At 37.4% G+C, this 15,552-nt stretch overlaps 1 long non-coding RNA gene across 1 annotated transcript in view; it reads right to left on the bottom strand.

Moving 5' to 3' along the window:
* LOC127452733 (uncharacterized) overlaps positions 1-14,226 on the bottom strand; it is a 123,134-nt gene extending 108,908 nt beyond the window's left edge. The window contains exons 1-2 of the long non-coding RNA XR_007899305.1: positions 14,110-14,226; positions 12,319-12,510 (exon numbers count right to left, since the gene is read on the bottom strand). This is a non-coding gene — a long non-coding RNA (uncharacterized LOC127452733). The remainder of the gene's footprint in view (positions 1-12,318; positions 12,511-14,109) is intronic.
* Positions 14,227-15,552: the final 1,326 nt, after the last annotated feature.

The following is a 15,552-nucleotide window of genomic DNA, read 5'->3' as shown; positions in this document are numbered from 1 at the left end:
TTATAAGTGAGCCGAAGCATCATGCCCATACCCCCCTCAGATTTTTGAGCCAAGTGGATTTTGAATGCACTGAATTACTGTAAGTTGGTAAAAAATGTGGGTTTTGTTTTGTTTTTAGGGCTGCTAATCGATTATAATTTTAAATTGAATTAATTACATGATGTGCCGATTAATTCATCAAATTAATCACAATTAATCATAAATCAATATTTGCTGAGAAATGCCCCCAAATAAAGATAATTTAATATATATAATAATACAAATACTTATATATAAAATATATTGTATAAATGTTAAATAATTCAAATAATTTACATTATTGTGAAAGATAAGTAAAGCATTCATTAGACATTACAAAACGTGGCTTTAGAAGGAAATATATTTTTTGTTTAGTTTCCATATCATTGGACAAGCCTGATCTCATGAACATTACTTGATCGTGGAAATGTTGTTGCAAAACAAAATTGTGTGCTTCATTACACGTTTTGCTGCAGTTTCCTAGTGAAATGTCCAGCAGGGGGCACCAAAAGCGAGTGAAATGGTGTCGTACTCAGACAAGGTTTTAAAGAGTAAAACTTCCCTCCCTAACCTAAAACTTTATTCTAAACCAATCAAATAGTGTCCTAAAAACAAATGAGGGGTGAACAAATAGACAACTTTACCCTTAACCAACACCTAAACCTAACCGATAGTTTCCTAAAAGGAAATGCAGTTGAAAAACACATTTTCTGAAGCAACTACATAATTTTGTGTTGCTCCTATGACACTTTTATCTCATGTGTCAGCTTGCAAGTTTGGCTGGGCTCGAACCGTAGTCTTTCAAATCCAAAGTCCAACACTATCAGGTGAGCTACTGCGCAAGTTCTTCACATTGGAATAAGTGTGTAAATGTAGTTGGGTCTGTGATACAAGCGTTAAAATGTATTGTTTTTCAAATGATGCATTAAAGTAAAAGTGTTTCAAAAAATAAGAGTTTATGAAGATTATAATCAGCTGTTGTACTCGTGGTTTGTGTGAGAGTAAAATGCACATTTGTTGTAGTGCCTGCAGTGCAAATTTCACCAGAAAACTGTGGCAAAACATTGAATGTGGCACGTAAAACAAAATTTTCAAAAATGTAGCCGTAGTAACGTTCATTGTGTTAGACGCAAGCCGGTCATTGGACAACAGTTCATATCAATCAATTTTGCAATAAGTTAGTCAATTTCTCACAGGACGCATTCCATTTGCGCTATTTTTAATTCTTAGTCCATATACACGTGTCAGAAGGATGCTTTTGGAGTGTGGTTGTGTCATTTCTAACTGGTTTTCAAAACAGCACTGCTTGACAGAAGTTAAAAGAAGATTAAAACTATGAAAAAGGGCATGTCAAAAGGGCGTGTCACCCCAAACTGAGGCTGCGCTGACTGCCCACTGCTGACTGTGAAACGCAAAAACATGAAGATGGTACTTTTTGTTCCGATGATAATGACATTACTTATTACAGAATTTAAGTGTGGGTCAGGGCCATTATTAATTGTGTTATTTTATTTTTTTTTTATGTTATTTTTCATATAATTAATTGCATCGAATTAACATGTTAAATTAAAAGCCCTAGCTTTTTTTTCTTTTGTTCTTTGATTATGTCTCACCTTGCCTATGGCACCAAGTGAGCCAGGACCACAACCCCTCAAAAAAAAAAAAAAAAAAAAAAACACACACACACATACACACACAAAAGAAATATGCATACGACACCTCCAATACGTCACCTTTATGTCAGAAATTCCCATTCAGACTCACCCAGCTCATCTGCCGGGTCACCTGAAACAGTTAAAAATGGCATAAGCCTGTGGCGTTTCTGGCTCTCCTCCCTCTGTCGAGCGACACAATGGCTCTCATTGCACCTGTCACTCAGTGCCACTCCTACTCCATGTATAATTTATCGCATTTAATTATTGCGCCACTGCTGACAGCGGCTGCACTTGCTGTGCGCTCCAGCGCTGCCTTCCAGTGCTGGAGGAACAGCTCATTGGTTTTGTTGTCTGATGCATCATTGACTGTTTTTACAGAGAGGCAGACACGGCGCCGGATTAGCCCTCCAGGCATGATGCAAATACATTAGGCGCTCTCTCGGCGGCTTGCCATGCCAGGTCTGTGGAAAGCACAGAGGGAAGCAGCATCCCACTAAGACTGGGGAATGGGGAAATTGGAACAACATCAGATTATTCTAGAAAGTAATGGGATAATTTTTCATAGGAGATTTTGGGACGCAGATGGGATTTTGGGGCATGTAATAGACGGAGAGTAAATTTTAGATCTTTTGTATCCCTTGTCAAAAACATTCTAAAGCAATGTGTCCAAGATTCCTATTGAAGTTTGTCTCATAATTTGGAACCAATGGAATCCTAATGGAATCAAATAAGGGGCGTTCAAGCTGACCTCGTTTTTGCGCTAAAGGAGCTAGATGCCATTCAACGCATATAAAAGATCGTTCAGTGTCTTGAGACGTGCTTTTAAAAGTTGATTTTTTTAAATGACACAGCATCTAAAAAGCATGCCGTTCCTGCAAGAGACAGAATGTGGTGAAAAAACAACTGGATCTGGTACAACGGTCAAAAATGCCCATCTAGCACATGTTTTATTTAGAAAAACAATGGACAAAAAGCACTGAAACAATGTTCGGTGTGAACAGCCCTTAAGACTTTCTTTATTCCTTGGAATACAAAAGGAGATGTTAGACAGAGTGTTAGCCTTAGCCACCATTCACTTTCATTGTATGGAAAAAAGATGCGTTGAAAGTGAACCGTGACTGAGGCTGTCAGTCCTTAAAAGAATAGTTCTCTCATCATTTACTTACACTCATGCCATCCCAGATGTGTATGACTTTCTCTGTAGGTCCATACAATGCAAGTGAATAGTGACCAAAATTTTGAAGCTCCAAAAAGTACATAAAGGCAGCATAAATATAATCCATAAGACTCCAGTGGTTAAATCCATGTCTTCTGAAGTGATCTAATCAGTTTTGGGTGAGAACAGACCAAAATATAACACCTTTTTCACCAAAAAAATCTTGATATCAGCAGTCTCCTTAGCGATCATGATTTCAAGCTTGATTACACTTCCTAGCGTCATCTAGTGCTCTGCATGGGTCAATCACTAGGAAGTGTAATCGAGCTTGAAATCATGATCATGTATAGAGACTGCAATGGCAAGATGTACAGTGAAAAAGGAGTTATATTTTGATCTAAAAGTGGTCTAAAAGTAAACTTTTCTGTTCTCATTAATTTTTATACATCTGATCATTTAATCCAGCTTATATTATTTATCAATAGATTTCAGACCGGTTTGATTAATATGTGTTAGTAAAGTTAAACTATCACCATTTAAATTGCATGTCTACAAATGGATAATCAAACATAATGAATTCTCTTTACAGAGAATACTACAACCCCAATTGGTGATCATATACAGTAGGTGGTGTGTAAAAGCATTCAGACACCATGTCATTCCAAATGTCCTGTGCATTTTGCAATCATGCAAGGACCCTCAAAAAAAAAAAAAAATTAAAAAAAAAAAACAATTCTAAACAGCTCTGGTCATTTATCCTCCAAAAGCTTTCCTTTAAATGGTACCCTCCATAATGGCTTTTTAATTGGGGAAAAATACATTATTTGTAGCCAAAAATCTAAGATTTAGCAATTTACTTTTAAAAACACCTAATTCACTAAATAGATGCTACTGCGTTTGCCACAACAGATTGTCTCTGGCACAGTCAAGTCTGTCAAGTGTGTTAACAAATAGTTTTGGTGTGGTTCGGGCTGTGAAGTCCATAGCTCATTTGGCCCAATGACAAACCCTTAGTCCTTGTGGCAGCTAAGCCCCAGCTGGAGATCTTGATTGAATACTTCAAGCATGGCCTAAAATCCTTTCAAAAAGCCCAATTCCAAAGCCAATTTAAACCTTTCGTTTTTTTACAATAAAGGCTGGCATAGTTATACAGCCCACATCAAGTCTGGCAATCTCTTGAAACTCTAAGCATTCCTAAATTACATATGGGGATTGGACCACATAATACAAGTAGATGGAATGGACATTAATATATGCATTTCACTCCTTCCATGCAAAGCTTCATTCTGATACAGAACAAGCTCAGGATCCTTCGAGGTTCCTGCTTCAGTGAGCTAATAAGGAGCTAAATCTTACGATCTGGCCTTGTCCTTAGGAATTACAAGTGACCTACAAAAACCTAAAAGAAATCTACTTCAGGTTCAGCTAGCTTGGCAGCCTCAACAAAAGCCCAAGAGACAAAATGAGCACTATAATTTCAACCCTTACGTTATGGACACACCTGAACAGGCTAACTAAGGCAGTGTGACAGTGCTGACTAACATCATTACTGTCACAGTGCTTGAAGGCGTATAGTACTGAAATTACCTTAATTTGACAAACGTGAGAACAGACAGACAGACTGAAAAAGAGTAACACATGTGTTTAACGCTCTGGCGGAATAGAATGTCCCAGTAACCTCTGACCCTGTAATGGCCTCAGGCTGAAGCACAGGTTATGACAGCAGCCTTGCACAGCTCAAGCACTGACTGAGTTAATTGTGCATGTGATGAGAGCATTTGGACTTCAAAAACCCTATGCATGGGGAATTTAGTTTTACTGTCCGTGCAGTGGATGCATTGCAGTCCTCTCTCAGAATGGGCCTTACTGGGTAGGTTTAACAACAGAACATAGAAATGAGATGGGTCATTCTGTGTCAGCTCAATCAAAGGTCCCTGACACAAAATGTTCTTATTTTTTCTTTTCTTCTTTTTTTTTTTTACTGGTGAAAGATAAACATAAATGATTATGAAAGAAAAAAATACTATGGGTCAATATTGACTGATCCATTATTTGTAGAGTGGGGTCAAAATGACAATTTTCAGCTATGATTTTGGAGCATAACTGCAGGTCAAAAAAATAATCTTGATTATTTTATTTTTACACACAGATAGATAGGTCTATTACTAAAGTCAAAAAACGAAAATAAAAAAAAAGGTTTGTACAAAAGTTGGAGTGCTTATAACTCTAGAAGTTTAAAAGATATTTTTTATATTCTTTTAGATTCTGGTTTAGAACAAACTTTCCTTTTTGTATCTCCATTTTCAAGGCCCTATATAGTTAAATCCCAGAGATATGGGGCTCTCAATATGTCTCTGTGACAAGGAGGAGGGTGTAGCTGGGCCGTGAGGACGCACGCCCGGCGCTGAATCGTCCTAATCAGTTGGGAGGGGGAAAAGGACGAGCTGAAGACGCCAGTGAGAGAGAGAGAGAGAGAAAGGAGGAAGCGGGGACCGGGTGAACAATCCACATCAGACATTTAAGAAACACTTTCAGTGTATAACAAAACAAAAACACGCACTGCTTTTCAGCCAGCTACGTATAAACATAAAGACAGACACACACACACACAGACACAGACGAGCTTCGTGCATCTCCCTCTCTTGAACTATGAACATAACCCCATCACCTGACTCAGGCCAGGGAGCCATCCTGCCTGATTTACTCACCCTCCCCCCCACCATTTCTGGAGGGGAAATATTGCCCTTTCGGCCCGTTCCAAAAATATCCTATAACTGAGCACTACCAGTTCAAAGTTTGGACACACTAGACTGAACATTTGTTCTCATGATCTTTAAAACCTTTGGATCTTAAGGCTTGTGCTTAAATGGTTGGAATTAGTTTTGTACACAAATACATGTTGTGCCGTTGCATTAGTCTTTACAATGCTTTTTTTTTTTTTATTTTATGGATGAGTGTAACTGGATAGTGAAGGTAGCCAACAAACATCCAGCACACATGGAACTCCTTCAGTGATGTGTAGAAAGCATCTGTAGAAAGCATCTCAGACTGTTCAGAATGTGCAGAACTGTAATATAGACAAAGGGAGACTACTTTGAAGAAGCTCAAATATGAAATTCATTCCCATACTTACATGTCAAGCCATTTTAAATGAGTAATATTTTAAGACATATTTACTTAAAGGGATAATACACCCAAAAATGAAAATTCTCTTATCATTTACTCACCATCATGATATCCCAGGTCTGTATGACTTTCTTTCTTCACCAGAACACATTTGAAGAAAAATAGAAAAATATCTCAGCTCAGTAGGTCCTTAAAATGCAAGCTGATGGTGATCAGACCTTTGAAGCTCCAAAAATCACAGACAGTCAGCATAAACGTCATCGCTACTACACCAGCTCAATTTAATGTCTTCTAAAGCACTGCGATCATTTTTTGTATGATAAAGGTCAATATTTAAGCACTTTTTAACTATAAACAATCACATTCGGTAAGCTTCACGAAAGCGCTGTGTTCACATGGTCTCTGGTGTGACGTATTCGCATTGCCATGTAACGGACGCAATCTCACATTCTTCTCTCGGTTGAGACATCCAGTATAAGCACATAAACGCACAATTGAGAGTAAAGAAACAGATACATACAGATCTAAACCAAAACCAATGAAACTTCTCTACGGTGTTCCTTCTCTCACTTGTAAACAGCGCTGCTCTTCCAGCTGTGTCGCACATGCATCAGTTCTCGCATGTTTCAAGTGCCAATACGATTACATCACATGCGCATACCACTGCTGACCGGAAGCCATTGATTATAGTTAAAAATTATTAAATATTGATCTTTTTTCGCACCAAAAGCGATTGCGTTGCTGGATCATATGGATGATGTTTATGCTGACTGTGATTTTTGTAGCTTCAAAAGAGAAACCTCCATTCAAATTTTAAGGACCTACTGAGCTGAGATATTTTTCTATTTTTCTTCAAATGTGTTCTGCTGAAGAAAGAAAGTCATACACACCTGGGATATCATGAGGGTGAGTAAATAATGAGAGAATTTTCATTTGTGGGTGAACAATCCCTTTAAATACACAAACAAATTACTTTTCCTTACACTATTATAAACAACATTTTTGTAGTTCATTAGACTCTGCACTCATATTAGCTTCAGCTTATTTATTCATATGATTAGAAGAGTTTGATTTAGTATCTAGAACACTATGGGTGCCATTGGAACAATCATATTTAGATTATATTAGATTTTTCATTCTTAAACAGCTCCAACAGGGGCCCAATTCACTGCCCGTTTCCATTCTTCTCAGAAGAACACGGCTATGACATGCCAGCGTACACACACCCTGAGCAGATTCCTTATGCAGCTGTTACAACACAACAGTGTTAGAAAGTCTCCACAGCAAACAGCCAAGACCAGCACAGTGAGGCAGAGAACTTGAACTTCCCAGAGGAGTGTTGTTAGTATAACAGCTGACAGAGAACCGGCTTCCTGACTCACATACCACAGCGGCCGAGTCATTCCTGGGATTTGCCGACCCAAGATGACCGTACAATAAAGCGGATGGATGGATTTGCCTTTGAAAAGTAAATACACAAGGAAGAAAGAAAGAAATAATTATTTTCAATTCTTTAAGGGAAAACAGCAGATAATTATGCTCTGCAATGTCACACTTAATTTCAGCCCAAGCAAAAATCATACCCAATACATTTTTACTATTTTGAGTAAAAATGACTGAAAATGGCGCTGTTCGCAAAAATCACAGATTCTGTAGCGAGCAACAATAACATAGGTGGGCAGAGCTTAGCGAAGTGTCATTTAGACAAAGTTAATCAACCGTTGTCAGCACCTTCTTTAGCCTTATGAATGACATCATTTACTGACCTCATTCACTGGTCGATGTAAAGCAATGCATTCACAATTCGATGAATTTTTATTCCAGTAATCTGTGAGCCTTTACACTCCTCAGCGTTTAATTCTGGCGGAAAGTAAGAATGACTAATCTAAGCTCTCCAGCTGCGTCAGCCTCTGCAGATTCCCGATTCATTACATGTGCAAACAAGGATGAGTGACCGGTGAACCGTTGAGAGAATGGACAATCGTTTCCCACGCACACTTTCCTAAATGTCTCATCCTCTTTTTCTCTGTCTCTCTCTTTGCCACCTTAGCAGAGCTGCCGTGTCCTTATGTGGCTCCTGAACTCCCAGCACACCTAAACCTGTGTGAATGAGTGGCCTGTCTTCCTCCTTGACAGGATAACTTATTGCATGTGCTCTCTGCCTTCAGTTTAGCCAAAGACAGATGAAGGAATGTGAACTCAGCTAGATTCTGACAGTGACCACACAGAGGCACGTAGATGGGGAACAAAATGCAATGTGCAGATGAACAAATTCTCTATTACTCAATTTTCCCTTGCAAAATAGAACTCAAATAGTATCCATGCTTATTGCTGAAAGGTTTGTACTAATTTGCATTACACCAGCAAAAATGGAAGGAATGCAATATTTAAAATTATTTGAATCTAAATCCAGACTGTTCAACTAGGTACTAGACCGCATAGTGTTCAAAATGTATTTCGTCACTTAGGTCACACTTAAAATGTCTGAATTTCATTGCATTGTGAAAATATCAAATCAATTGGCATCTGCAAACTGATTACGCTTAAGATTTTTTATTTATTTATTTATTTTTTAGAACTAACTTTATTTTTCTTAGTGAATGTATGAAGTCAGAACTCCTCAAGTTCACACAGGTTTCCTAGCAGAGTATGGACATGTTCCACTAGTGTTTGATGACCAAGAAGTGTCTAAATAAGTTCCATCTTAATTTTGAACTATTGTTGTATATTGCATTTTTATGTAGGCCTAGTTAAAAAGCTAACTTATATATATATATATATATATATATATATACATACATACATTAGGGGAACAATTTACAATAATGTTGTCTTTGTTGAGGGTATATAAAGGGGTTCATTAATGGCTAATTCATTTACATATGCACTCTAGACCATTGATATGCGGTTATAACAACATGAATAAAAAAGGGTGACTTTCATGCAGTACTAGCCAACTAGTGATAGGCCTATGTTTTACCTAACATTTTATAAATGTTTAATAACACTTATTCAACATTCACAACCTATGAAAATATGCCTTAACGTAAAGTGGATACATATTTATTAAAATGTTCCCAACATTAGAAACCTACAATATGTACATAAAGTTCAGTAGGGTTTAATGGTCATCAGGCTTTATTATATGATATATGCTGTGAATAAGCATGAATAGCTGAAATATGTTTTTGCAGAGGACTTTAGGTAACTAGGACTAGTTAAGTTGGGACAGCACTCGGAGTAGCACTATTCTTTTGACATCAACGTGACAAAGTGACAACACAGGTGAGTCAAGACATTACAGTAATGAATATAAACACAAATTACAAACTTTTAATCTCACTATAATAATCTATTTTTGGTGCATTGTGACAAATCATGAATTAGGGCATTTTATGTTTTTGATTAATATAAGTTTGAATAAGTGTATTTATCAAGCATTTTTAACATGTAAATTAAAACGTGTACTATTGGGCAAGTATTGCATGAAAGTTGCCCTTTTTATTCATGTTGTTATAACCGCATATCAATGACTCAGAATGCATTTGTATGGACTCCATTACATTACCTTAACAAAGGGAACATTAATAGAAAATTTTACCAAATATTGCACTCGAAAAGTGTGTTTGTTCTTTAAAATATATATCACTTGGTTTAATATTTTGTTATGTGATGCGATAACATTCATATAGTTTTAAGTGTGGCTTAAGTGTCAAAATACTTTTTGGGGCCACTGTATGACACCCACAAATTACAGATATGGGAATTAGTCCCCGAAAAAGCTTTTTTTATTATTTATTTTTTGCTCCAAATAATGGCCAGAGTAAAACATTTAGCATCGATCAAGGAGTCCTCGCCACTGACTGAGGATCACGATGCAGAGGGAGTGCTCGATCCGGTGGCGCTGGAGCACTGCGTAAACCGGCAACTGAAAGGGACACCTGAGGGGTCCAGTGCCGCGGACGGATGCAGAACAGCGGGCTGAGGACCGTCTGGCACTGTGTACGGGGACCGCCGCGTTTTTTTTTTCCCCTTCTCTGTCTGTCTCTCCTCTCTCATTCTCTCTCCCTTCTCCCTCCCTCCCATTCTCGCTCTATCTTGTTCTCTCTCTCCCCCTCTCCTCCTCCTCATCCTGTTCCTATTCCTAGGATGCGGGCCATCCAGCAGTGGAACGGGCCGAAAGGGCAATATTTCCCCTCCAGAAATGGTGGGGGGTTGGGGGAGTAAGTCAGGCCGGATGGCTCCCTGGCCTGAGTCAGGTGATGGGGTTATGTTCATAGTTCAAGAGAGAGAGATGCACAAAGCTTGTCTGTGTCTGTGTGTGTGTGTGTCTGTCTTTATGTTTATACGTAGCTGGCTGAAAAGCAGTGCATGTTTTTGTTTTGTTATAAATTGAAAAGTGTTTCTTAAATGTCTGATGTGGATTGTTCACCCAGTCCACACTGAGAACCTGATTTGCCACAATTATAGAAATTTAAAAAAAGCACCAAGGATAAGTGATAAAATAATCACCAAAGCCAAGCATCTAAACAGTGTGTAGTCAAAGAGAAATAGTGTATTCTGGTTGCCATTTCTGGATACGTCTTAGTGCACCGGCAGAACATTCTCACTTATCTCTGGACGACAGGCACTGAGAACTAAAACTAAGCATGATATTCCACTTTATTTCACAGGCTGGCCAGTACAGGCAATGAGAATCAAGGTAGACTGTCAGGACAATTGGTAATTCTAGTCTAAATATGGAGCTTTTCCAAAGCACATTGATATGCAGAAGAGACTGTGAATTGGAACAAAGAAAAAAAGAGAACAAAAGAGAAGAAGAAAAAAAACAGGCGCTGAGAGATCTTTTTACGCCTAGACAGCAGACTGTACAAGCCAGTGCCACAGGAGTGACATCAGACTAAATCTGCTCTCTTCTGGTTATTGAATAATGTGGATGAAAAGGAATAGGTTAGAGAACAGTCACTATCACATCATCTAGACCTACCGTCAGCACCATCTGCTATTCTTTATGTACCGTACTGAGTGAAATCATTGCTGGTGGTGTGTGTGCATTGGAGATGGACACAAAGGCAGTCTTCAAAATGCAGTGGTTCTAAAAATACTTACACTTACAGTATATTAGATTTAAAGATTGAATTAAACTGTTTGCAATTGCACAAAAAAAAAAAAAAATACAAAAATAAATGTTTGCATTATATGTTCATACACTGCAATTAAAAATCAATCACCAAGCTTTGTCTTTATAATCATAAATCCAATGTTCCTTAACCTCACTGAACCCTTAGAACACGTATTAAACCACTTTTTAATGCGCACCTTTATGCAATACACAGATAACACTCTTTTAAGAGTGGTTAAAAATCCATGTCACACCAGTGTACTTCTGTCTGCTTTTCTCTTCATTACTTCACTTTAGAGCTGCGACCTCCAACATGGACAAAACGTGCTGCCGCGCGCATTTGCTCGTATCATTCGCGCTCGCGTTTCATAGGCTGAAAATGACATCATACTGGAGACAAATAACATCATAGTGGAGAGCAGCCGTAAGGCGAGATGCTTGGCTGTCTCCGATGCAGTCTGAGCTCACTCAATCCTCGACTCATCGTAAAGAGTCAGGGGAAGATGATGGGATTACTCATCCCAAACCTTCACTTAATGAATTCACAATGCGGCTGTGAATATTTGGCATTGCTCGTGCACGCCCAGTGCAATGCAGTCAGTCACAGAGACGCTGTCCAGCTTCCAGCGTGCTGAAAAACACATTGTGCCTCTCCATAACGCCATTTAAAACTGGATCAAACCGCTTTTAATGCTAATAAAAACGGCGTGGCTATCAAAATCTGACCCAACGCGTGTGAAATCACGCATTTCAGTCTATACAGTACATGCCAATTAATTGTGATTGACTGACATAGGCTGACATACTGTATGTCCAAAAGTCATACCTAAATAAAGAAATAATGTCCCGCTAAAGTTTCATTCAACCAGCCATAACACAGCCTGACGTACCAATCATTCATCACACAAACGTGTCTGTCTAGATGCTACTTTGAGTATAAAGTGTGTTAACTCTTTATTATAACTTTAATGAATAACGTTAATAAATAGTATTACATTATATACTGCTTAACAGGCCATTCAAATATTATTTTAAATTATAAAAAAAAACCTATCTATCTATAATATATATACATATATATATATATATATATATATATATATATATATATATATATATATATATATATATATATATATATAGTACATGAACTACTGCCACTTTATGCATTATATAATATTTAATAACTTGTTAATGAAAAAAAATATTATCAAGGTGTTGCAAAAGTGTTTAAAACTTACCTTTAGTTTCTTCTTCATGTCAAGATGTAGGAATGAATAATTATCATTATGAATAGCCCAGTAATCCAGGGGGAAAGTAATATTCCACTGCAGAAAAATAATGAAAGTGTCCATGAATCCTAAAAAAGGGTGTCCGTTGAGAATAGAAGCTATCCATTATCCACAATTCCGAAACTGAATGTGCATGTTGGCCTAGAAAAAAAAAAAAAAAAAAAGAAATATAATTTTAGGATCAACACACAGGCAGATTGTTTCAAGTTCTCTCTCTAGCATTAAACAAAGACAAATATTGCAGAACTTGAGCTGGCTAAAGGTATTTGATAAGTCTCAAATCTTTGCAAGTAGGCTCTCTTGTAGTTTGAGGTGAGAATTTATGGAGTTAAAGAAAAAAAAAAACCTTTGGAAATCCAGATTTACTTTCTTATTTCCTTGACCTAGATTTAGCATTTTATTTCTTTCAAAAGACAAGTTAAAACTGGAAGGTCATGCATTTTTATATGAATCTCTAATGTATTTATCTGATATATTGGGGTGCACGAGCAAAAAATAAGGACAAAATGTTTCTGTGAAAGATGAAAAAAGTTTTCAAATGTGAATTGTTCTTGCGTCATCTGAGCTAGAGTAAATTAAATGTATATGATTTACATTGTATTTTAAAGAGTAGAGAGAGAAAGAGAGAGAGAGAGAGAGAGATTGGTATATTTTGAAGAAAAGGACAGGGCATAAAACCTGAAATATAAAGACAAGTCATTTTGGAAAACACTTCCATGGAAAAGCTGAAAAAGTTGTCTTCAATGTCTAGTTTTTTTTTTTTATTAGTTTTTTTTTAATACAAATTCTTGGTTAAAAATCAAATTAAAAACTTACAATAAATAGTTGAACAAGTCAACTTAATCAGGACAGATGGCTCACCAAGTTATCGAAACTATTTTAGATTTTTAAGGTGGTCTTTCTTTTGTTTGAGGGAACTTTTCGAAATAAATGCAGTTCATTGCAATATCAGGTACCTTCCAAATGAAGGTCAAATTCATTTGTCTCCATCATTTGTCTTAAGGTGTTTCATATTCTCTGCTTGGCAGCAGCAGAACAAAGAAACTCCATCATGCCTTTTTAAGTTCTGTAACAAAGGACTGAGACTGACTGCTCATTGAACCTGTTGCTCTTTCACACAATCTGCACATTTAATGGTTAATATGCATCAACCTTGCTCTCAGAAATGCTCACAAATGGCACCAAAATGTATACTGCTTTAACGGTGAATGATTTAATCCAGAAGAAGACATTACAAATACAAGTACGTTGAATTAATCAATAGGTATCCATGCTCAGACAATTCGGTTAAAAGACTTCATTGTCTGAGAGTTTAAAGCCATCAATGCATAATGCTCTTTTTTTTTTTTTTTTCACAAAACTCGCTATTCTTTACATTTGAATTGAGAGATACTTTTCGTGCGTAATTTTCGGCCAACTTCCTTCGCCAATCAACTTTTGACAGCTTTGTCTTCCTGCGTCATCCTTATCGTCCCGCATGAGACAAAGGTGCAAAATAACTCTCACGCTCTTCACCAAAATACATCCTCGCATTTATCTCCACATTTCATCTTCATGTTTAGTTTGTGCATCTACAGTCGCCCTTCAAAGCGCCCCGCTGAACAAAGGATCGCTCCTCTTGCTTTGTGTTCAACTTTGCGAGCTGACGTACAAACTCTTGGAGAACTTTTAATGATAAAATGCATTAACGAAAAACATTTGAGCGCGAAAGAGCGTGATGAGCGCGTGCGATGAACTCACCTGAGCATTTTGCGTGGTGTTGGCGTGAAGTCGCGGCCACGGAAAAACTTTTAGAGTGCATATTTGTGTTGTGTTGATGGGTCCCTTTGTCTACACGTGTGAAGGGGGTTCTTGGCCGCGCCTTGTTCATTTCAGTTCGAGTCCCGCCCTCTACATCCAACTAAATAACAACAAAGGGAGCAACTTTACAGGAGTATTCGTGCGTCCGGTGCCCGACAAATTAGTAAATTAGTAATTTAAATGATTGCTCTCCATACAAACAAGTCATTTAAGGTACAAACTGCAAAGGTCCATAATTGTGTCTTTATTATTGAAACAATTCTTTTCCCTGAAGGTTTATACCATTTTCACAGATCACAGAACTATTTGTAGGCTACCCCAAAGTACATATTTTTCCAAAGGAAGTAAAATGTTAAATTCTGCCCTGCAGTGAATGCCCATTGCATATAGTCAATATAACAATTGAGCTGTAGACGTGTGAGCGACTCCATATGAGTGCACTATATGAGCAGCAGGCTACGAAGACTGCAGTCGATAGACCTTTGGTTAGCATCACTATTTAAGTTATATTGATGTTATTCAATATTTGCTTTAACAACATACATTATGCCAAAAAAGCATTTCAACCCTTAAGACATACTTTAGAATGTTTGTATGTCCTTGCATTATATCAAAGCAAGTGTCAAGTGAAAGATAGCACAAGGACAATTCAAGAAATAAAAAATAAAAAAGTGTGTAAGGAGTGAAAGATCTCCTACTGACCTCAAAGTGGCACACCTTACACTCATAGATTACTGGAACATTTCACAAATCGATATATATATAACCTACTGTTCAAAATCAATCCAAAAATATTTGGACACTTTCTGGTTGTCAAACATGAATGGAACATGTCCATAGTTAATGTGGTGGACTTCAACTTTGGTTTATCTGCTGAGGCACCTGACAACTTGAGGGCAACTGACTTCATACGTCTACTAAAAATTAACTTCACACCAGTTGTTATAATTAGCAAAAACGGCTCAGAAAAGTGAACTTAGTTCTGAACAAAGAGAACCTGCAAACAAATGATCTAACATCATCTAACATCATTTGTTTGCAGATGCCACTTTCAGTGTTGCTTAACTGCCCCAAAATGCGAGGCCAGTTGTCACACTGGGAAGTTTAGAAAGGCTATATCTCAGTAACTCTGTATTACTGAGAGCAACTAAGGTTTTAAGTCAAATGTCTTATTACACAAATGTGTGTTTATTCCAGCAGTGGTTTTTATGGTGCATTTCAACCCCTTTTTAAATTAGAATAATTTTTGTGAATTATATGCTACAAATTATAATGTCAAAATTAGCATATTTTTGTAATCGCTGTTGAGTAAACAAATGAACAATACTACACTACCACATGTTGTCCCATTTCTTTGGGGGCAGGTTGCCACATATGTTTAAA

Source organism: Myxocyprinus asiaticus, chromosome 15, assembly GCF_019703515.2.
Source record: "Myxocyprinus asiaticus isolate MX2 ecotype Aquarium Trade chromosome 15, UBuf_Myxa_2, whole genome shotgun sequence".
NCBI lineage: Eukaryota > Metazoa > Chordata > Actinopteri > Cypriniformes > Catostomidae > Myxocyprinus > Myxocyprinus asiaticus.
This window is presented reverse-complemented; position numbering and strand designations above follow the sequence as displayed.